This window comes from Balaenoptera musculus, chromosome 11 (genome assembly GCF_009873245.2).
Source record: "Balaenoptera musculus isolate JJ_BM4_2016_0621 chromosome 11, mBalMus1.pri.v3, whole genome shotgun sequence".
Taxonomy (NCBI): domain Eukaryota; kingdom Metazoa; phylum Chordata; class Mammalia; order Artiodactyla; family Balaenopteridae; genus Balaenoptera; species Balaenoptera musculus.
In genome coordinates, this window is record NC_045795.1 from 98,981,652 (window position 1) to 99,003,850 (window position 22,199).

The 22,199-nt window shown below is 39.8% G+C and overlaps 1 protein-coding gene across 1 annotated transcript in view; it reads left to right on the forward strand.

The window, feature by feature from the left end:
- Positions 1 to 426: 426 nt before the first annotated feature.
- PPARG (peroxisome proliferator activated receptor gamma) overlaps positions 427 to 22,199 on the forward strand; it is a 128,251-nt gene continuing 106,478 nt past the window's right edge. Inside the window, exon 1 of the mRNA XM_036869003.1 lies at positions 427 to 508. The gene's annotated coding sequence lies outside the window, so the exon portion shown is untranslated. The remainder of the gene's footprint in view (positions 509 to 22,199) is intronic.

Sequence of the window (22,199 nt, forward strand, 5' to 3'; positions counted from 1 at the left end):
TAAGAATGTCATTGAAAAGAACTTGAGGAAAAGAACAAAACAAAACAAAACACCCGCAGACCACTGTGCGAAGGCGAGACCCGCGGGCCTGGAGAGGGAGGGCAGCTCCGGAGCTCCACACCTCGGCTCTCCCCGACGTGACCGTGGGCATCTTCCTGGGCTCCGGCCGGTCCCTCCTCAGGGAAAATGGGGCCATTTCTGGGTCGCCTCCCAGCGGCGGCTGTGAGGAACAAGCGAGGCCGGGCGCAGAGTAGGCGCTCCAGGGAAAGTGGGCGCGGCGAGCAGGAGTCCTACTGTGCGCGAGGCGGCGGCGGCCCGGCCGCTCCCCTCCCCCTCGAACACCCGCCCGCCCCGCGCCCCCGCCCCCGCCCCCGCCCGCCCCCGGCCCGGCCTGGCTCAGCCGCTGCAGGCGGGGCCGACCGCACTCGGAGCCCGCGCCGGAGCCGCCGCCTGGGGCGCTCGGTCGGCCACCGGGACACCGGAGCGGACCGCCAGGCCACCGCCGCAGGTCAGAGTCGGGCTGCCAGGGGCGCTCGGGGCAGCGGCGCCGGGCGAGGGCCCGTGGACGGAGGGGCTCGCCGAGGGGCGCGGGGCCCCGGAGGGACCCGCGCTGAGGCGCGCTCCGGGGGGCAGGGGCCGACGGGCTCTCGGACGGAGGGGCCCCGGGCGGACGGGTCGTGGTCCGAGGGCACCGGGGCTGACAGGTCCCGGCCGAGGGTCGCTCCCTGAGGAGACGTCCCGGCGCAGGGCTAGTACACAGGCGGCGGAGGGCACGGGCTGCGCGCGACGCGCGCGGGGGAGAGCGGCGGTCCGCACCGGCGACGCGAGACCGTGCGCCCCGCGCGGCCGGGACGGGCCCCTCGGCGCGTGCCTGCCCGGGGGTCTGAGAGAACCCGGGTCTCCGAGCCCCGGCGAAAGTGGGCAGGGTCCGAGGGCTGCTCCCGGGGTACTTCGTGGCCGGGCGCGGGATCCCGTGCGGGTGCGTCCCGCGGCGACGGAGTCCGCCTCCAGCACCCAGACAGTGACCACTGCGGGGTCGTGGTGACAGTTAAGCTAGGGGCGCATTTGTGGGGCACCCAGCCTCGGTTCCCTTAAGCACCTTGCTGGCGGTGAGCCGAGTGGAAGGGCCGGGGACGGGGGCTGGCTTGCCCGGGGGCAGGGGATGGAGAGCGCGGCCCCCTCCCACCCCCGCAGTGGTCGGGAAGATGGCCTGCCGGCGCCGTGGCTCCTCCACGTGCCAGGCTCGATTCCTGCTCTTCGGAGCCTGACTGGGGTAGGTGGAGGTAGGGCAGCTTAACTGAAGTCTCTGGTCCCTCCGTGTAAGGGGTGGAAAGTGGGTGTGTATTTGTGGTACTTTCTGTCTCGGTATTTGGGGAGGAGCCTGAGGTAAGGAGGCAGAAACTGGGAGTAACCTATCTGCTGGTTTTATATAAGGTCACTTGTTAGGTAAAGAAGGGGCCTTTACCTCTGCTGGTGATCAGAAGGCTGCGTTTCTAAATCCTTCTTAACTCCCATTGCTTAGGTGAGTCGGCTTACTGTAACTGCACGTTGTTGAAATGTGTTGGTGATGCGTCCAAAATTTGCAAGATGATGATCATGATGATCGTGGTGATGATATTATATCGTTATTATTTTGTTGTACTCTTGTTTTACCGCGAGAATTTAATTCACTTGGGTCTGAGAATAATGGTTGGGAAAATAGTGTCAATTATTTTAGGAAGCATAAAGTAAAAAAAAAAAAAAAAAAAAAGTCTGTCATGAAGAAGCTGAAGTTTTCTTCTTTTCCTTTCAAAATTGGGGTCAAAATGTAAAATTAATTTGTATAGATCATCGTCTGAAAACAAAACCAGGCAAGATGACTAACTGAGTTGTATGAAAAACTCGATTTTAAAGTACATGATTTTCATGTTAACTGTTTTTATCATTCATGAAACAAATTGTAACTGGAGTTATTGAGAGAGCAATGACTAACACCCTTTAGAAGGAGCTGGGCAGATCTTGGACAGATCCCAGGTATTCGGTGGCAGTCTTCTTGTTCATAGCTAAGTGATCAATCGCTGACTGAAAACAGGACCACCTGATGGTCTAGATGATTTAGAAAACCCTTTTGGAATAGAGACTGACATAGACACTCATTGCAGCTTCTTTCTAAAGAAATACTTTCCACTCCTATGGAAGTTCTGTAGAAAATACTCAGAGATGCTACCAGTTAGCTTTTGCAGTGATATTTCAAAAGATCTTTTTCAAGTTTGAAAACAATTTTTGTGTTGTCTGTTTTCAATCAGATTCACTCTGAAGTTAATACGGCACCATAGTATTCTTTAAAATACAAAATTGTAAAATGAATGCTGTTAGCTAAAAAGTGAGGTTTGTTACAAAAGCATCCATTTTTGTCTTCATGTGTACTTCTCATCATTCTCCTTTATTTAAATTATAATGATATTTGACACTTCACTTGCCGATGATTATATCTTAAATTTAAAGATGTTAGAATCAATTAGTGACCGACTGCTCCATCTTTTGCAAATCAGTGGAAGGAGGGAAAAACCTGGTGATTTAATTTTTAAATCAGAACTTTTTCATGTTTAAAAGTTTGTTTCTTGCTTTTATGATAACTGCTATGAAAACATGGCATCAGTGAAGTATAAAGTTTTGGAGAATTCCAGGCTAAGTTTTTTGGGCACTTTTTTTTCATTCTTTTAAGTTTAAAAGCATATAATTTCTTTTTTTAATTAAAACTAAAATATTCACCAGCGTCATATTCTTTATTAAACTTAGAATATGTTGAAAATATTTTTGCAATTGGCATTTTTAATAATTAAATACACTATTTTTTTTGAAGGGACTAGTTTCCTTACTGTTCGTTTCTTTGTATATTTTTCAGAACTACATTTAAAAAAACCATTAAATTGTAATTTTTTAAAAATCACAATATTAATTCCAAAATCCCTGTGACATTAAAGTTGTATTGTCCCTGTGTATTAAAATTTATACAGGAAAAAAAGTATGACTTTAGGAGTATGCATTAGAAATAATACATTACTGATCACAGCTAATTGCTCTTAGTAAGTTATATGACTATAAACAAATGCTTATTTTTCTCTTCCGTAATTCTCTGAAAATAAGGATGTTTGCCACTAACCCTAATTATCAAGTTCATTATGTATTCGAAAGCTGTGTGAGTGGCACAGCTGTGGAAACATACACAAGTATTAATAATACATTTCATTTTAGTTTTCAAATTGTGAAATGGTTTTTAATAACGGGAGACTTTCATGAAAACAATATTAAAATAATACTTTACAAATGTTTTATATATCCTGGTCTATTACTTTCTCTTCTTTCATAGGATTTATATATGCCCAATGAGTAGGACAGAAAATGTTGGTCTTTCTAATTTGTGGATGTTCTGCTGAATTCACTGTCACTTGAACTTGGAAATATAATAATGCCATAAGGTGTGGCAAATATACCAGAAGAATTTTTTGGTCTCATAGGATTCCACTAAATAAATATCAGCTGTAGAGGATTTTTTTGAATCACTAATCAAGAAAACTTGTTATGTCACCAGTCTATAGGCGTAAACATATGCCCCCTGACACCTTCAAAATTGTTAAACTGAATTTCTAACTTGCTTTTCTCATTTTTCCTAACAGATCTCCTCATGAGGGTAGCTGACCTCTCTTAAGGCCCTGTCCCTTTCTCTCTTAAGGCCTAAAAGCAACAAAAAGGGCAGCGATTTAAAATGCTTATTACAAAGGTCCTTTGAAACCGATCTAATTTGACTCCACAAAAGTACAATAAGATCTGTAAATAACCACCTTGCTAGCTAGCATAGATAGCCCCAGTGTATCAACATTCAGTTAGCTTCATAGCTTTCTAGATAAAATTTTCAAATTGAAGATTATTTATAATCTTCCTCGGCTTTGTCGTTTACTATTTGTATTGTATCACAATACAGAGGTAGGCTTGGGGGAGTTATAAGGCATATCTTTTGAAGCTTATTTAATAAAAATGTCATATTTTAATTTTTATTTACCTACAATACTTAAGTAGGTTCTTGAAAGGAAATCAGCTCAAATAAAATAGATCGTATTTTGGGGAAAACTTTTGGAGATGTTAAGACAACAGCTATCCCCGATAATGGTATATACTTAAATTATTTTTTTATTTTAAAAAACAGGTTTATATATTCTTCATATTTTTCTTCAACAGGCAACGCACACCTATGTTTTAATAACCATGTGAATGTTTACATTTTTAACCATTTTAATTATTATAGTGAGGCAAGTCACTTATCCATTCTAAATCTCCATTTCCTTATCAATGAAATGGGAAAAGTATTGCAATTATTGTTCTATGCTCTTTTTTTTGTATGATTTTCAGACTTTCTCAGCAAACCTGTGTATCTTAAATGATATGACCTTGGCCCTGAATTTAATTGAGCTAATACTTTTCCAACTATTAATAGTTTACCCTAGTATTAATTTTGAGATTATTGTTAAGAATGAACTGAAGATAATGCTTGCCATGGGGTGATCAATTTATAAAATGTTTCTGAAATGAGAAATTTCATCATTATTCAGCTTAAAACTGTATTTCCTATTCTCTGGTGACTTCGGACAAAAATCAGCCTAGGAATTATTTTTGTTTTACTGATAATATCTTTGTGAGTCCTGCGTAGACACAGTGTGTATCCTTTCGTGTTGGTTTCTATGTCTAATGCGTTTAGAAGGTGCAGGCTGTGCTTTTATTTGATAAAGTTCTATTCTTTACATATTTTTATGGTGCACCCTGTGAATACTTAATGTGTGTTTGTTTTCTAGTGAGGCCTATGATCCTTCAGATCAAAAGACATTTTAGTATCACAGCTTAAAGACTAAATAGTGACTGTGCTTGTTATAAAACTTGGGGCTCTTTCTAAGAAGCTGCAGCCAAAAAATAGACTTTTAGTGGCTTGAAAAGTGAATTTGCCTCCTAGGAACCCAACAGTTTACTAGTAGGGACTCACTGGAAAAGCATATAATTAACCGTGCATCATCCAAATAATAAATTTTAAATTCTCCTTATGGATTGTTAAATAATCCATTTTATTGTCTCCTTTGCAAGCAAGTAAGGGCCTTGGTTCCAGGCCTGAACCTCCCACCCTGTTCCCTGAGTATGCAGCTACAGAGCCCAAGTGGGGACCTAACTAAAAGGATGGGGGGGCAGAGGGCAAAGAATGGCTTAGGCCAGTGCCTGTAGATGAGTGTTCCATGTTTTCGGTGGCTTCCCCTATGCGGGTGGGGAGTGGGGAGCAGCCCTAATTTCCGCTCTCTTCACGGTCTAGTTTGGCTTTCTCAGAGCCATTGCTATACCTTCAGCTATTCCAGTGACCAGGCCATTCTCAACTTGAAAATCTTTGGAGGGACGGGGTGCAATGAGGTTCTTTTCTCTACTGTGACTTCTCAGATGTGAAGGAAAGAAATGAAGTCATCAATTCATGTACCATGAATCATTTACAATAGAGATTTAAAACCTTACAGGGAGGATTTACACTCAATCCTGTAATAGTTTAGTTCAATTTGCTTCAGTGTCTTGTTTAAGAAACATTTTTCTTCCACTTCACTGGTTTTTAGAAAATAAATTCATTGCTAGTTTTACCTGATTTTTTAAGGAGCACTTTAATTTGTGGACTCATTTAGGAGAATTGTAATATGTGGATAAGCCTCTCTGAGACACATTTCCTGACCTTCTGGGAAGAGTTCAGATTAGCGCAGACCTGGGGTGAGAAGTCTGCACAGTTTACCACAGATAAGGAGAAGGTAGATAGGAGGGAGAAAAGTAGGGAAATACCCTGAGTGGGAGTGTAAGAGATCTGCGTGTGCTCACTTCCCACACGCGGCGGGTTGCACAGTAACCGTACAGACACCTGAATGAAAGGGTTGGTTTCTAAGAATTTACCCTGCCCCTCGGTGACATCATAGACTTTTAGGACAGCTTTAAATTCTAAAGTTGCCACTTAGCACTGTTTCTCTCTTGGGCTCTATAAGTTGCTTCAGGAGAGAATCTGGGAAAGTGAATGGAAAGAGGATATTCTTATCCTGCATGTTTAAGGAGTAACTATTCCTTTACAGCGAAGGCGATGGGGAAACATACCTATCAGACTGCCAGGGGCAACGATGAGGTGCTGGAAAGAACTCCTTAACATTGACCCCACCCCACTGGCCGTCATTTTGCCGCCAACACCGTCTGTGTCCTTTGAAAGTTTGGAGTCCACTTGCAAAATGCCAGTATTTCCAGCAGGGTTAATTCTTTAAGACATCCTCAGCAAAAATTTGAAAGGTTAGTTCCTGGTGTGCTTGCTACCTGCAAGCAAGGCTTTTAAGGAATAGTAAACACACTTGGAATTTGAAAGAGGGGATCAGGAGAAGGAAAAATAAAATTAAAGTGATTCATGTCCCCAGTTCTCCATAAACCAACCTTCACGAAACCAAATATGAAAATAGCCACTTGAAATAGCCGTGATAGGAAGGGATATGTTCTCCCACACATGAATTTGTTTTTCTCTTAAAACTCAACAGACGAGAATTCCCTGGCAGTCCAGTAGTTAGAACTTAGTGCTTCCACTGCTAAGGGCCCAGGTTCGATCCCTGGCTGGGGAACTAAAATCCCACAAGCTGTGTGGTGTGGCAAAAAAAAAAAAAAAAAAAAAATCAACATGCACCGTAATTCTTCCTTGAACCATTTTTTTCCTTCAGAAAAACAAATTGTCATTCCTAAATGTCAGTTTATCCAAGAAATCTTATCAAATTTAAGGCCAGGAGTTAGTAGTTGGTTAATGTAATTAGATATCTGAATATTACCTCTTGCTATGTCTTTTCTCTGTGACGTTAAACAAATTATGTAATCTCTTCATGAGTTAGTTCTTCCAGACTTTTAAAGTAGCTTTCTAATAGATTGAAATGAGAGGAGTCTTTCAATCATGTCATAAACAATATGCCAAAGACATATAAATAATGCCTAATACTTTGGCAGATCCACAGATCACAAAATTTTATACCTACTTTATTTTGCCTTTTTTTTTTTTTCCAAAAATAGTTATGGGAAGCCAACGTGTATCTGATAGAAATAGAAGCTTAGCAGCCACCTCCAAAGCAAGTTCATTAATTCCGTGAATCAGCTGATAGGCAGTGTTTAACAAGTATAGGCCACCCTCATGGGTATGACTAAGCATATTGCTTACTTGTTATTCATGTTTCCACAGTGTTACTGAAGTCTGAATCTAAATCAGAGAATCCCCAAGTCTTACTGTACTCGATGTTGTTCTTTTCTGTCAGTTGATATTACCTGGGTTTTGTAAACAAGGTTTTGATTGTGTATGGACAAGTACTTATAGAAAATCTTTCTCTTTTTTATATGGTGGATGGAGTTATGAAAGAGAACAAACACATGAATGGTATATATATAAATGAAGAAGATACTGTAACAAATTATTTGCATATGTTAATAAAATCCAGAAGAGTGAAGAAAACACTCAGGCATTTGCCATTGTAGGATTACTACATGTTTTCCTAAAGCGTTTGGAACTAATTAGAAATACCCTGGCTTTATTTAAAGGCAATATAATATATTTTTAAACTTTGTTTTCAACAAGGTCCAAGTTTGTTGACTTTTAGGACTAGAGCAGTGCAATGTCTACAAAAACATAGATTATTAATTTCTTGAATCAGGTACTAACTGGTTTTATTCCTTTTTGTATCTCCAGCACATAGCATGGCACTTATTAGGTACTTAATGCATGATTTTAAAAGAATAAAGAAATAATCTAAAGTGTGGTCCTTGGACCAGCAGCCTCAGCATCATCTGGGAACTTGGTAGAAATGCAAATTCTCGGGCCCCACCCCAGACCTACTGAATCAGAACCTCTGGGGATGGGGCCCGGTAATCCGTCTTTTAACAAGCCCTTCAGGGGATTCTCATGTGTACTGTTTGGAAACCTCTCACTCCAGATGATCCCTGCATCCCATCTGAGAGCCTAGAGCCCAATGCTCTGTGCAGTTAATTTGGATTATTTTTAGTAGGCCTTACTTTTGCCTATAGTTAAGTCCCTTGCCATATTATCCTATTGGTAGAATCTCTTGAGGTCATCCTGTAAAATTACCTCTGTTGGTTTGGCATTTTATTACTTAGAGAAGCTCAGTCTTGTTTTCAATAAGCTTGTGTCAGTAGAGGCTCCCCGGCTCCCGTCTTAGTCCAAGCATCACTGGTTCCTCTTACCTTAGAATGGTGGCCAGGAATCCTGAGCCTCCAAGTTCAAAGACTGGATTTTATAAAATCTCTGAGGATGATATGACCCTAGAGGACCCACATTAAACAGACTTACAAGATATGGATTTGTAAACTTCAGTTCCAGTTTAATAACAGTAGAAAATGTGCCAGTCCTAGTGATTGTTGATGATAGTTTTTTTTAAATCCTAAAATTCTATAATTCAGGAATTGAAGAAACTTGTACTCTTATGTGTAGCTGATGTCACCGTCACTTAGTTCTGCCTGCTAAAAAAGCAATTGGGCAATATATTGCACCCTCTGCTGCTATACCCTCACTTCTGAGATTTTTTTCCAAAGAAATGTAGGATATAGGACAAGCCACATACACAAAGACCTTCATACAAACATTGTTATAGGAACCAATATTTGGAAATAACTATTCAACAGCAGGGGAATGGTTAAGTAGATTATGGTGTAATCACTAGGTGGAATGTTATGTAATCATCAATGACAAATTAGAAAACTAGAGCAAACCTGAAAAATATTTTTTAAAAAGTAACATAAAGAATGTATGTGCACCATTGATTGCAACCTTATATAAACATGTATATATGAAGTCTGGAAGGGACTATACAAAAATTATGACAGTTATATTAAAATAGTGAGGTATGGAGGGCTTTTTGTTTTTATATTTTTCTCTCTTCCAAAGTTTAGCCAGTAATATAAAATTACGTCTGTAATTAAAAGCCTACATTTATTGCTTTTTTTTTAGTATGTCTATGACGCTGATCAGTAAAGATCAAGCAAAAAGTAAATTAAACATTGAGAACCCGTCTAGCTTTTTTATTCCTTTAAAGCCATTGAAGATAATGTGAGACACTACATGAATTCATTGCTGTTATACCCAGTTTTATTTCATACATAATTTTATTACATATATTGGGCTTGTCTGTACTCTGCTGGACTAGCCTGTATTTGGGAGGAAAAAATATCCCATCTTTGTTACAGCCTCTTAATTTTCTCAGCCATACATAAGGTTTGATTTTGTTGATTTCTTTGGGCCTGTGCACTCTTTGATCTTTAGCATACACCAACAACCAAGCTTTTTTTAAACACTGGTTTCCAGAGCTATTTTATTTTCAAGCCCCCCCTTTTAAGTTTTTTTCTAAAAAATATGTATATCTATTATGGGGTTTTTTTCCCTAAAATTAAATAACCTCAGGATAGAGTTGTCTTCTAAGTCTTGACAGGATACTGAACTTATAACCATAAATAGCTGATGGAGAAGCCCATGAAGGTAAACTTCTACTACAAATGGTCATTACGAGACCTTGATGTAATTTGTGATAATAATTTTTAAAATAACAAGAGCTTTAAAATAGCAAGTGAGTAGAGGTTTCCCAAAATCTTGTCAGACCTCTAAGTGAATGCTGTAAAAGATATATATATACACACACACACACACACACACACACACATACACAGCAATATATATATATGCGTGTGTGTGTATACAATACACATACACAGAGCAATATCCTTTGAATTAATTAATTTTTCCTTTTTTCTGTTGCATTGTTCTAGAAATCCCAAAGGGAATATTAAGTAGTTTTGCCTTTGACCCAGATTACAGGTTACATTTTTCTTGTCACTTTCTTTGGAACTTCTTTTGAGAAATTTGTATCAGTCTGATGTCTTTGGAATAGTCTTTATCTAAATGAAAACAAAGTTTTAAAAGCTTTTTAGAAACTTTATATCAGAGATACTAGGTAATATTTCTCTCTTCTTTCTCCTACCCCCCACCCTGCCCTGCCCTGCCCCTATCATTTCTTATGATTTAATTCTCAATACAGCCCAAGGCAAACCTCAGCTAACAAAACTCAGTTTATGGCTCTCAGAATTTGTGGGTAACACAAACTTGGTGATGATACCCCCCCAGAGCAAATCTACGGAGAAGAAGCTCCTTTTTAATGAAGACTTACTTCTTCAACAAAAATCTGTTGAGCTCCTACTTTGTGCCAAGAGCTGTTTTAGAGAAGGAGGGTAAAGCAATGAACAAGACAGAGAAATACATCCCTCCTGACGTTCATGAGTATCGTTATCTAGATTTAACAAGGATGTTAATGGGAGAGATGGTGACTAAGAGGAGGCAATAGCCTAATCCCTGCCTTGTGACCAGGCAGCGTTGCCAGGCCAGCCTGGCAACGTGGAGCCAGGTGGCTATCTTTCAGTTATGTGTGAAGTAGGGAAAAACCTGTGCCCATGAATATTTTTCCTAAATCTCTTATTATTACGTATTTTAGGTTATATGTATGTAGTACGTATCACATATAATGTATAATGTATTTACTATATTACTCTATTTCTCAGTAGTAAAGTTTATTAGCAAAAGATGTAGGAATGCATCTTTTGTTAATAAGCTATTAACTATTCTTGAAAATCCAAATGATAGGGTACTTACTCACTTTACAGAAGAGTTATTTATTTTATAATATTCTCAAAATGGATATATTTAAGTGGTTAACTATCCAAGTGAATATAGTTCATAACTTTATTTACAAAAAAAGTTATTTACACCTAACAAAAATGTAAAACAAATTTCACTGGGACTATCCCTTTAAAATGAAAAAAACACACAACTTTTTTCCCCTGGGAAATAAAGTTAGCTACTTACCTTTAAAAGCATATTTAGAACTTTTACATATTTGGAATATAATATTTGAGTAAAGGGAGACCCAGATCTTATTTCAAATGACCATCCTTTGGTCAATTTAAGTATTACAGCTATTTCCAACTTCTATATTCACAATCCAGTTGTCTGACTACCATTTCAGTTGTTTTTAAATTCGCAGAAAATATATTACTGACCACTTAGAGATAAATCCCGAACAACATGAAACTTTTGGGAAAAAATGATAAGGAAAATAGGTTTTGAAGGAATTTATATGAAGTTAAAAAGAATTAATTTTTTCATATACAGACATGGAATATTAGAGTGCATCTCAATGCAGATGTAACCAAAACCTTCAAATTTTACAGATTTGACCACGGTTTATTCAAAATCCATAAACATTTATCAAATGACTGCTTGCTTTTCAGCACCAAATATCCTTATATAGGAAACAAAATCTGCCCACCTGGTGACATGGCCTTATAGATGGTGGGACAGGTGCTTTCCAGACCGGGTAGGGGAACCAGCAGCTAGCACTAGGCAGGCAAATAACCACACAGTGAAGGCTGAGAAAATAATTAAGTGATGGAACACAGCATATTGGCATGATTGTGTCTTTAGGCCATATCACGATTCATGTGTATTTGTTGTTTTGTTTGTTTTTTAATAAAGTGCAGCCATTCTGCCCATCCCCAACAGACGGTGATGCCTTTTTTAAAAATATTTATTTATTTTCTTTTTATTTTTTTTTTTTGTGGCTGTGTCAGGTCTTAGTTGCGGCACGCAAGCTCTTCGCTAAGGTGTGCGGGATCTTTCATTGCAGCACAGGCTCTTTGCTGTGGTGCTCAGGCTTCTCTCTAGTTGTGGCATGCAGGTTTTCTCTCTCTAGTTTTCTCTCTCTCTCTGATGCGCAGGCTCCAGGGCGCGTGGGCGCTGTAGTTTTTGGCACACGGGCTTAGTTGCCCCGCAGCATGTGGGATCTTAGTTCCCTGACCAGGGGTCAAACCCGCGTCCCCTGCATTGGAAGGCAGATTCTTTACCACTGGACCACCAGGGAAGTCCCAATTCATGTGTATTTGACCATGCCTGCTGGAATGATCTCCAATCCTCACAAAATACAACGCATATACACAATTATTTTGTTCTTATTATGCATGTTAAGCTTTAAATGTCAGGTTGATTTCCTTTGTCATACAACATGTGTGTGAAATATTTACCCTGGCCACCAGCTATTGAACTCAGAAAATGCAAACTAACTTTAATCTTGGCTGAAGTAAAACAATTAGAAGGGAGATCTACTCTGAAATGTAATTTTATGCGTTCCAGATTCTATATTACACGTTGTATTTGCTGATTGTTTGCTGTCAGGTCTTATAAGTTTTATGTGCAAGTTCTGTGTACCAAACAAAATTGTGAATTCCTAGAGAGTAGGAATGAATGTTGTAATTCTTCTTATTCCACTTACATATATATGCCCTGCATACCTTCCCTAATTCACAGCCTACAGTACAGGGGACTTGGGTGCATTATCAGTACTTTATAAGTACTTTAAACTTGGTTGGATATTGAGGACAACTTTGTGCTTTTTCAATGTGGGATTCTCAGTGCTACTGTTTTCTACATGTTTAGGGAATTCCCTAAATTACTCTCTAAAATGTTTATTTCTATTTTATTTAACATCTTTTGTAACACATAATGATATGAAATTAATGCCAGAAGAAATTTCCATTTTGCTCTCCTAAAGCGGGCAAAATGGGATATGAAAGGGAAAAAAATGTTAATTATAGCCTGCAGCATTCTAGGTTGGATCTTTTACTTGTTCTGGTCAGAAGAACAGGTTTTAAATGGCCTAAGGGCCAGAGCACTGTTTTATTTTCTTGCTTGGAGGCTTCCAGTGGCAACTGTAACAAATTCTGTTTAGTACTACAGCTGGAGAAAAGTTCATAAGGATGTGTGATACAAAATGTTACTTAGACTTGTTACTCATGCACAAAATAAAACCGGTTCCCTTTCAAACTTTTTGTCAATTGTTAGATAAAACACTACATAGTTTTAACCTATTCATTTGTTTTTAATATATAAAATAATTATACGCTTAGCGATTTCATGTATGAATCACAAGTATTATCACCATAATTGTTTAACAGTTAATCTCCTTTTACAAGGTAGATACGCATTTATGAGCCACTTCAAATCAAAAATACCAGACAAAGGAACTGATTTACATATAAAAGCAAAGCAAATAGATGAACCTTTTTTTATGTGGCCTTGTGACATCTCTGCATGCCAACTTTTCTCGGTAGACCTTCATCTGTGCTTGTAGAAGGAAGGTAGGAGTCTCTTAGCAAGAGATCAACGCAGGGAATTTGCACCCTCTCCACCCTTGGGCACCCTGCCATCATCTTCCTGCAGCCACACCTGTTCATCCCCTACCAGAGCAAAGAGGTGACCCGTACCTATACGTACAACACTGAGAAGCACAATGGCAAGGAGGAGACCATGATAGAAGGAAGGATAAGAACTGACATGGGTTTGAAGCTCTCTCTCACTGATGATCAAGACTTCACTTTCCTTAACTTGCTCCTCATTCATAAACAGCCGGACACGATGAGTTGCATACAGCTTCAGTAGTTTCTAGGCACAAAGGGAGACAGCACAGCTCCTAGAACTAGGAGTTTATAATCTACATGAATCAAAAAGGGGTAACGTTGAAGCAGTTAACTAAAAATTCAAAGCACCATGTGATTAAAGACTAAACTAAAGAAGGCAGAAAACAAGCACTACGAAAATTCAGAAAATGGCGAGATCGGTGTGGAGTGGAGGATGAATCCAGGAAAAGCCTGTAGAGCATATGGGGGTTGAACTAGACATCAAAAGTTGAGGGATTGGGCTTCCCTGGTGGTGCAGTGGTTGAGAATCTCCCTGCTAATGCAGGGGACATGGGTTCGAGCCCTGGTCTGGGAGAATCCCACATGCCGCAGAGCAACTGGGCCCGTGAGCCACAACTACTGAGCCTGCGCGTCTGGAGCCTGTGCTCCGCAACAAGAGAGGCCGCGATAGTGAGAGACCGGCGCACCGCGATGAAGAGTGGCCCCCGCTTGCCACAACTAGAGAAAGCCCTCGCACAGAAACGAAGACCCAGCACAGCCAAAAATAAATAAATAAATAAATTTAAAAAAAAAAAAAAAAAAGTTGAGGGATTGACAGGGTAACCTTAAGAAAAATGACTTTAAAAATATACAGGGAGGGGCTTCCCTGGTGACGCAGTGGTTGAGGATCTGCCTGCCAATGCAGGGGACACGGGTTCGAGCCCTGGTCTGGAAAGATCCCACATGCCGCGGAGCAACTAGGCCCGTGAGCCACAATTACTGAGCCTGCGCGTCTGGAGCCTGTGCTCCGCAACAAGAGAGGCCGCGATAATGAGAGGCCCGCGCACCGCGATGAAGAGTGGCCCCCACTTGCCACAACTAGAGAAAGCCCTCGCACAGAAACAAAGACCCAACACAGCCATAAATAAATTAATTAATTAAATAAATAAACCCAAAGTTTAAAAAAAAGTATAAAAAAAATATACAGGGAAAGAAACAGAAAGGAATCCAAGTACGATTCCGTTAATATGAAATACCCAGGCTAGGCAGATCCGTAGAGATAGAAAGCAAATTGGTGGTTGCCAGGGCGTGGGGACGGGGCAGGGGGAGTGACTGCTTGATGGGTGCAGGATTTCCTTTTGAGGTGATGAAATGTTTTTGAACTTGATAGAGTTGACGGTTGCACAGCTTTAAGAATGTACTAAATATCATTGAATCACACACTTTAAAATAGTTAATTTTAAGTATGTGAATTTTACCTAAAAGCAAAGAAAGGTCAGGGCTTGCGATGACCTAAGAGGTGGGGGAAAGAATTTCCAGTGTAAGAAGACGGAGGCTGGACTAGTGAATAAGCGTGTGTTGGGGGGTCATTTTGCAGAGATCATCCCATTGGAAGTGGGTAGTATGTCTGTGTGAGGAGTGAGAAACGTGATTGGAGATGTAGATTTTAGGTCAGATGAGAACGGGTCTGGAATGTAGGCAAAGGAGTGTGGGTTTTATCTTGGAAGGAGTGTTGAGATTCCAGGTCTTGAGGAGAAGAGTGAGATGATTTAATCAGAAGATTAATTTGGCAGTAGTGTGCAGGGCAAGCAGCTGGGAGGCTATCGCAAAATCTGGACGTAACATGAAGAGGGCCTGTTGGAACAGAGAGAGAGAAAATGAGAGGGATGTTGTGAAGCAGTGAGTGGCCTCTGAGGACAGTTTATGCACTGATGCTTCTCCGCGCACTCCTAGTTACTGACTTGGCACGAGGTAAGCGCAGATTTGAGGATAAGCATTTACAAATGTTTATATTAGAAAACAAACTTACGGTTACCAAAGGGGAAAGGGGGAGGGATAAATTAGGACTTTGGGATTACTAGGTACAAACTACTGTATATAAAATAGATAACCAACAAGGACCTACTGTATATAGCACAGGGAACTATATTCAGTATCTTGTAATAACCTATAATGGAAAAGAATCTGAAAAAGAATATATTTATGTATAACTGAATCACTTTTAAGGTGTACACACCTGAAACTAACACAGCACTGTAAATCAACTATACTTTAATTTAAAAAAAAGAAATGAAAAACATCATTAATGGAAAAAAAAGTTTATATTGTCATGACATTTAGGCACATGGTTTTACATTTTATAAAAGTATCCACAACAGACTGAAAAAAAAAAAAAATGCCTTCATGCCAGTAGAACTCCACTGCCCTAAAGGACAAATGGACTGGACTTACTGACTAGGTCCTGTAGGGCAGTCATCAGCCATTTACCCATTTTTATGGCTCATCTTCATGGTACTTTACTCTGTGCCACGTGTCGTGCTGGCCCCGGACAAGAGCAGTGACAAGGCAGACTGGTCCCTTCCCTTATGGAGCTCCTGGGTCATAGACAGCCCTTGTCAAAGGATTGCTAGAAATTAAAGGGAGGCATACATGAGCTCAGTGTCAAGAAAAAAAGAGACATGTACCACAGTGTTCATTCCAGCACTATTTACAATAGCCAGGACATGGAAGCAACCTAAGTGTCCATCGACAGGTGAATGGTTAAGGAAGGAATTCTAATGACTACAGTTGTCCAACGGTGGGGAAGGCTGCCTTGTGAGGAAGTGCATGCTTTTGTCAGTAGAGATTCATGCAGAATCTGAATGGCCATCTGTTAAGAAGTCTTGTTTGATAGAAGAAATGAATTAGGGAGCTTATAAAGTCCCTTTCAACTTTAAGGTGATTTCTTGTTCTACAACATTAACTTAGAGAACATTATTTCTTTCTCTTTTTTTTAAATGGAAGTATAGTTGATTTACAATATTGTGTGTTTCAGGTGTACAGCGTAGTGATTCAGCATTTTTGCGGATTACACTCCTATTTCTTTCTTAATTGACTGTATTGGAACACCAATGTATACTACCATTTTCATCATACGGGTAACTACATTTCCCTAAATGTGAATGCAAATTTGATTTTTAAACATATCTGTGCAGTTAGTTCCACAGTTCTTTTTAAAGAAAGTACTGTTCTCTAATGCCTTCTCAGCGTTCATTTATTTCCAATTGTCATATTTGTAGTAAGTTCCTCTTCCATGTGATGTTTTTCACAAGCAATGTGAATTTCTGCAGAAGTGAGTTACGTAAATCACAGGCTGCTGACGTGATTCTAAATCATTTGTTCAATGTAACGCTAAGGTTGAACAAGACCAGACATGGCTACCCATTTGGGGAATGTCTTTGGGATTCCATTTTGATGTGGGTGAAAGTTCAAATAACTTTTATTATTCAACTTATTTCACTTAGTTATTACAGGCTTCAAACAGTAATTGTGAACATTTTAGCAGCTAAAATCATCGCAGATTAATTGTACTTGGGAAGATCCAGAGAACTAGACTCCTATAGGAGTGATAGCCTTACCATATTTGGGGGGAAATGCTGGCATGCTTTTAACTTCAATAAGGGACATGATTTTCATAAGGATTGGTTTAGTGCCGATGGTATCTGGTGAAGAAAAACGTTAGCTGCAGAAGAAAAAATTCATTTCACTTCAAGCCTAGTAAACAGTTTTGTTAAAATAGCCCATTTTCATTGTGTATTATTGAAGCAGCTGATATTTTTCATTATAAACTATGTAACATTTCAAACTGTTCCTAGAACAGTGCCTGGCATATAGTAGGTACTCAATAAATATATATTTTTAAATTAAGTAATTTATTTAAGTTTTGGCTGCATTGGGTCTTCGTTGCTGCTGGCAGGCTCTCTCTAGTTGCGGCGAGCGGGGGCTACTCTTCGTTGCGGTGCGCGGGCTTCTCACTGCGGTGGCTTCTCTTGTTGTGGAGCACGGGCTCTAGGAGCGCAGGCTTCAGTAGTTGTGGCACGTGGGCTCAGTAGTTGTGGCTCGCGGGCTCTAGAGCACAGGATCAGTAGTTGTGGTGCACAGGCTTAGTTGCTCCGCCGCATGTGGGATCTTCCCGGGCCAGGGCTCGAACCCGTATCCCCTGCATTGGCAGGTGGATTCTTAACCACTGCGCCACCAGGGAAGTCCCAATAAATATTTATTGAATATTGTTCATCGAACGTGGGGTGATGGTGGACAAAGCATTTCACATGGGAAACTACTATTAGCACAGGCACAGAAGTAGGGAAAATGTGAGTTTAGAGAAAAACAGTTTCCTGAAGGCAACATCCTTATGTAATTACCAATGTGAACATTTTTTTGGCTCAATAATTGTGGTGGCTTCTTAATTTCTGCACAGTATTTAACACACCAGTGATGACTTCCTGACGCTTGTATCCACAGTGAGCCCCTGAGCTAAAACAGGAAACGTCATTTCCGCTGACTCTGGTTTCTGAGCCTCTCCTCTCCCGTCTTCTTCCTCCTTGCTCCCTCCTGCCTCCCGCTGCCCCTCAATTCTTGCTCTAGCTCTGTTTGTATTCCTTCTTGTTCCCACCTTTTTTTTTCCTTTTTCATTCTTGGTGTTTCCCATATTCTGTCTCTTTTTTTTCCTTCTTTTTCTGCCTCTGTTTCTCTCCCTCCGATTGCCCTCTTCCTTTTCCAGTTTCCCAATTCCTAATATCTCTTTTTTTGGTTTGGTCTCTAACTATAGTATGGAAATGAAGTGTATTTTTATCTACTAATCAAATAAGAAAGTAGGGATTTTTTTCTTTATTGAGGTATAATTGACATAAAATTGTAAAGTATTTAAAATATACATTGTGGTGGCTTGAAATACATATGCAGTGTGAAAGGCTTCCCCTCCATTTGCTAACTAACATCCATCACCTTGCAAATCTCTCTCTCTCCCTCTTTTTGTTTGGTGAGAACATTTAAGTTCTACTCCCTTACCAAATTTTGATTATACAATACAGTGTTATCAACTATAGTCACCATGTTGTACATTAGCGATTTTTTACTCTGAATGTAACATGAGCAAAATGCTTATGTTGCTATTTCAGAGACAAAATAAAATTGATTATCACTTATAAATGGATTTCAACTGACTTTTTAAAAAATTAGTGAATCACTAATCCTCAGATTTGGAGAAGGGGATCAATAGACCTTAATTCATAAATTTTAGTAAAGCACAGTAGCTTGTTGAAATAATTCCTAATCGTCTTTAACAGCCTTAGTTCCTCTTTTTTTCCACATGGTAGGTATATCAGATATAGCATATGGATCCTTTAACACCATCTAATTTTTTTTATTACATCTTTATTTACACAGTTACATAAGAGCTGGAATATTAGTCTGTTTTGTTCATTCTTTATCCCCAGTGCTTAGAACACTGCTAACAAATATCAGAAGCTCAACAAATAATTGTTGCCTTTTTTAAAAAATAATTTTATTTATTTAATTTATTTATTTTTGGCTTCGTTGGGTCTTTGTTGCGGCACACAGGTTTTCTCTAATTGCGGCGAGCGGGGGTTACTTCGTTGCAGTGAGCAGGCTTCTTATTGCAGTGGCTTCTCTCGTTGCGGCGTTGCAGAGCACAGACTCTAGGTGTGCGGGCTTCAGTAGTTGTGGCACGTGGGCTCAGTAGTTGTGGCTCGCGGGCTCTAGAGCGCAGGCTCAGTAGTTGTGGTGCACGGGGTTAGTTGCTCTGCGGCATGTGGGATCTTTCTGGACCAGGGCTCGAACCCGTGTCCCCTGCATTGGCAGGCGGATTCTTAACCACTGCACCACCAGGGAAGCCCCATAATTGTTTCTTTTTAATTTCAAATCTGCCGTTTCATTCGACTTCCTAATCCTAAATAGATATCATGACTTTTTGGAGTCATATTACTCATTAGGATAGCTTAGTTTATGATTGATTTATAAATGTAACCGTAGGATTTTATGTTTAGATAATGCTTTATTCCAGTTCAGTTTACACTTCAGTCTACCCCACAGTTTAAATCCTCAGCTAAACTGTCATTTACCCATCCTTTTAAAGGACTCTTCCTTAATTATCTCAAGCACCGATAAAGTAGCCTAGCAATTGATAGTCATAGTTAATATTTACTGAGCACTTATTCTATATCAGGCTCTATTTTAAGCACATTATGTACATTATCTCATTTTATTCTTCCAACAAACTGTAAAAGGTATACACTATTATCTCTATTTTGCAGATGAAGAAACAAACACAGAGAGGTAAAAATAACCTGCCAGTTGATAAAACTAAGATTTGAACTCAAGCAGCCTGAACCCAGCCACCCTGTCTTGCACACTTTAGCAAGAGTCGAATTTTCCAGTATATAACTTGCCAGAGAATGAGATAACTATACCCCATACTACCAGCACCATTCCACACTTAACAATTATGTCTACACAAGTGTAACCGTATTCAGATGTAACCATGGATTAGATCCAAGCTTTTAGTTGTTCTGGTTCATTGCAAATCCGTTTATGTGTCACGTAAGTGGTAAGTAACTTGAAAGTACTTATTCTTGTTACTTGTGACAAGGTAAGTTAGATCACCAAATCTTTACTTTATATTCAATTCAGTAACTCTACTGTCACTTAAAACCGACCACCCTTGGGAGATTCTTTATTTTCATTTTTCTCTTTCTCTTAAATTCCTCTTAATTCAAATAAAGTCATTTTATTTTGTCACCTCAGGATATAGACGTCAATTTAATAGCCAATTTTGTATGAATCTTGTAAAAATTTAGGGAAGGATGTGATTGGCTCATCCTGACTCTGGCTTCTAAGGGAATCAATCAGCAATTTGCGGGGGCAGTGGGAGACCCATGTATTTAGTTCAATGGGATAAAAATTAGTTGTTTGGGAGCGTTCATATACTTTCACCTTCCCCCAATGCACCAAAGAGAATTTTCATTTGACAGTACAAAACCCCTTTCCCCTACCCTTAGAAAAGTTGATTTTACAAGGTCAGTTCCTAGATTTTTGTGCTGAAGTATTGGAGAATGAGAAGAAAGGGTCTGGACATGAAAAGCTGGAGGAGATTTAAGTTGCCCTATGTCATAAAGTGCTGGGAAAGAGATGAAGGAGAGATTATGACATTACTGGGCTGAGAATGGAGAAAGTGTTGAGTTGGGAGGGCTTTTGCTGAAGGTGACACTTTGGAAAGTGTGGGGTGTGAAAAAGTCGAAGGGAAGGGAAAAAGGGATGTGAGAAGGGTTGCCTTTGGTTATGAACTGAGCCTCCTTGAATGTACTTTGCGAGGCTGGAGTAGAGAATCGAACACCTTTTCATCTAGCAGGGAGCGAGGAGTGGTCCAATATGTGTTGGATTGTGTGTCTTTAATTCTTCAGAGGGAGGAGATGGGTATTTAGGAATTGTTGAGTTTGAGGTTCCTGAAGAAACTCAGGGAGAGGTGTTCCCAAAAAATTGGAAATACAGATTTAGAAGTCTTGAGAGAAGACGTCGTTAGAGATGAAGATTTGGAAGCTGTAAGCAAGTAGATATGTTTATGGGTAAGAGTGAGGCCAAGAAGGAACTTGCAGAGCACATAGGATAGAAGAACTCAGGAAGAAGAGGTACCAAGAAAAAGGACTAACATGGTAGTCATAGGGTTAGGATAAGAATTCAGAGTAACTGGTCACTAGGCAGCAAAGGGAGGAGACAGTTTCAAGAGTAGAGGATACACAGAATATCAAATGGTGCAGAGGCAGAGACGACGGTGCTGGAGCCAGCTCAGACTGGCTTGTGAAGTCAATTGTTAAATTTTTAGGATTTTTGTGAGCTGACTGTTAATCCACAGCCATTGTTAAAAGTTAGATTGTATATACGAGCAGTGAAACAAGTTATGATAAAAACAGAGGTAGTAACCACACCAACTGCATTGCTTCCTGATGATTTTACATCTATGCGGTGTTGGTGTGGATTGCGTCTGTGAGGTGGGGATACCATGTAATATGCTGCTGCTGCCCCAGCTCTGCCCGACTCTGCTGTCATGTTGATGGCCCTAAGTCAGTCACCGTGGGAGTATTTACACCACAGAAATTAGCAAACACTACAAACCAGAGCATTTTTCCTGCAAGGAGAGCCAGTTGTTAAACACTTACCAGCACACCATTGGGCAAATAGAATGAAAATCAAGAAAAGTCTAATGGATTTAGCAAGAAGGAGACCACTTGTCACTTTTGCTTGAGTTTCGGTAGAAAGGTGGGTGGCAAAAGCCACAGTGAAGTGGGTTAAGGAGTGAAATAACGGAAAGTGAGAAAAGAAATGCTCAAATAAGTTTGAGAACTAATGAGTTAAACAGCTAAGCAGATTGTTATTGTTGATACTGTTTTTTTCTAATTGTGGGGCTTACTGAGCATATACAATGCTAATGTACTTTACTAACCTCCAAATGTGAACAACATGTGCAAATTCATCTTGTGGTAGAAGCTTTTCCATTGGAAAATCTTAAAGAATCTAGTTATCTATAGAACATATTTTGGGAGATGCTGCTATAATATTTCACAATTAAGATGATATTGGTTGTTAAGTTTGAGATTAATATTCTTGTTATTAAAGTTTCTTAGTTCTTTAAGGAAATATTTTCAAGAATGAATGTTGAATTTTATTGAGTATTTTCTTTTGTATTTTTTGAAATAGTCATGTGGTTTCTTTTAAAATTCAACCTAGTGCTGGAACACATTATTTTAATACGTATTCCAATATTAAATCTTCTTTGTCTTTCTGAGATAAATCCAACTTTATTATGGTGGTTTATTCTTTTAGTATACTATTGCATTTGTTCATTCGCATTTTATTTT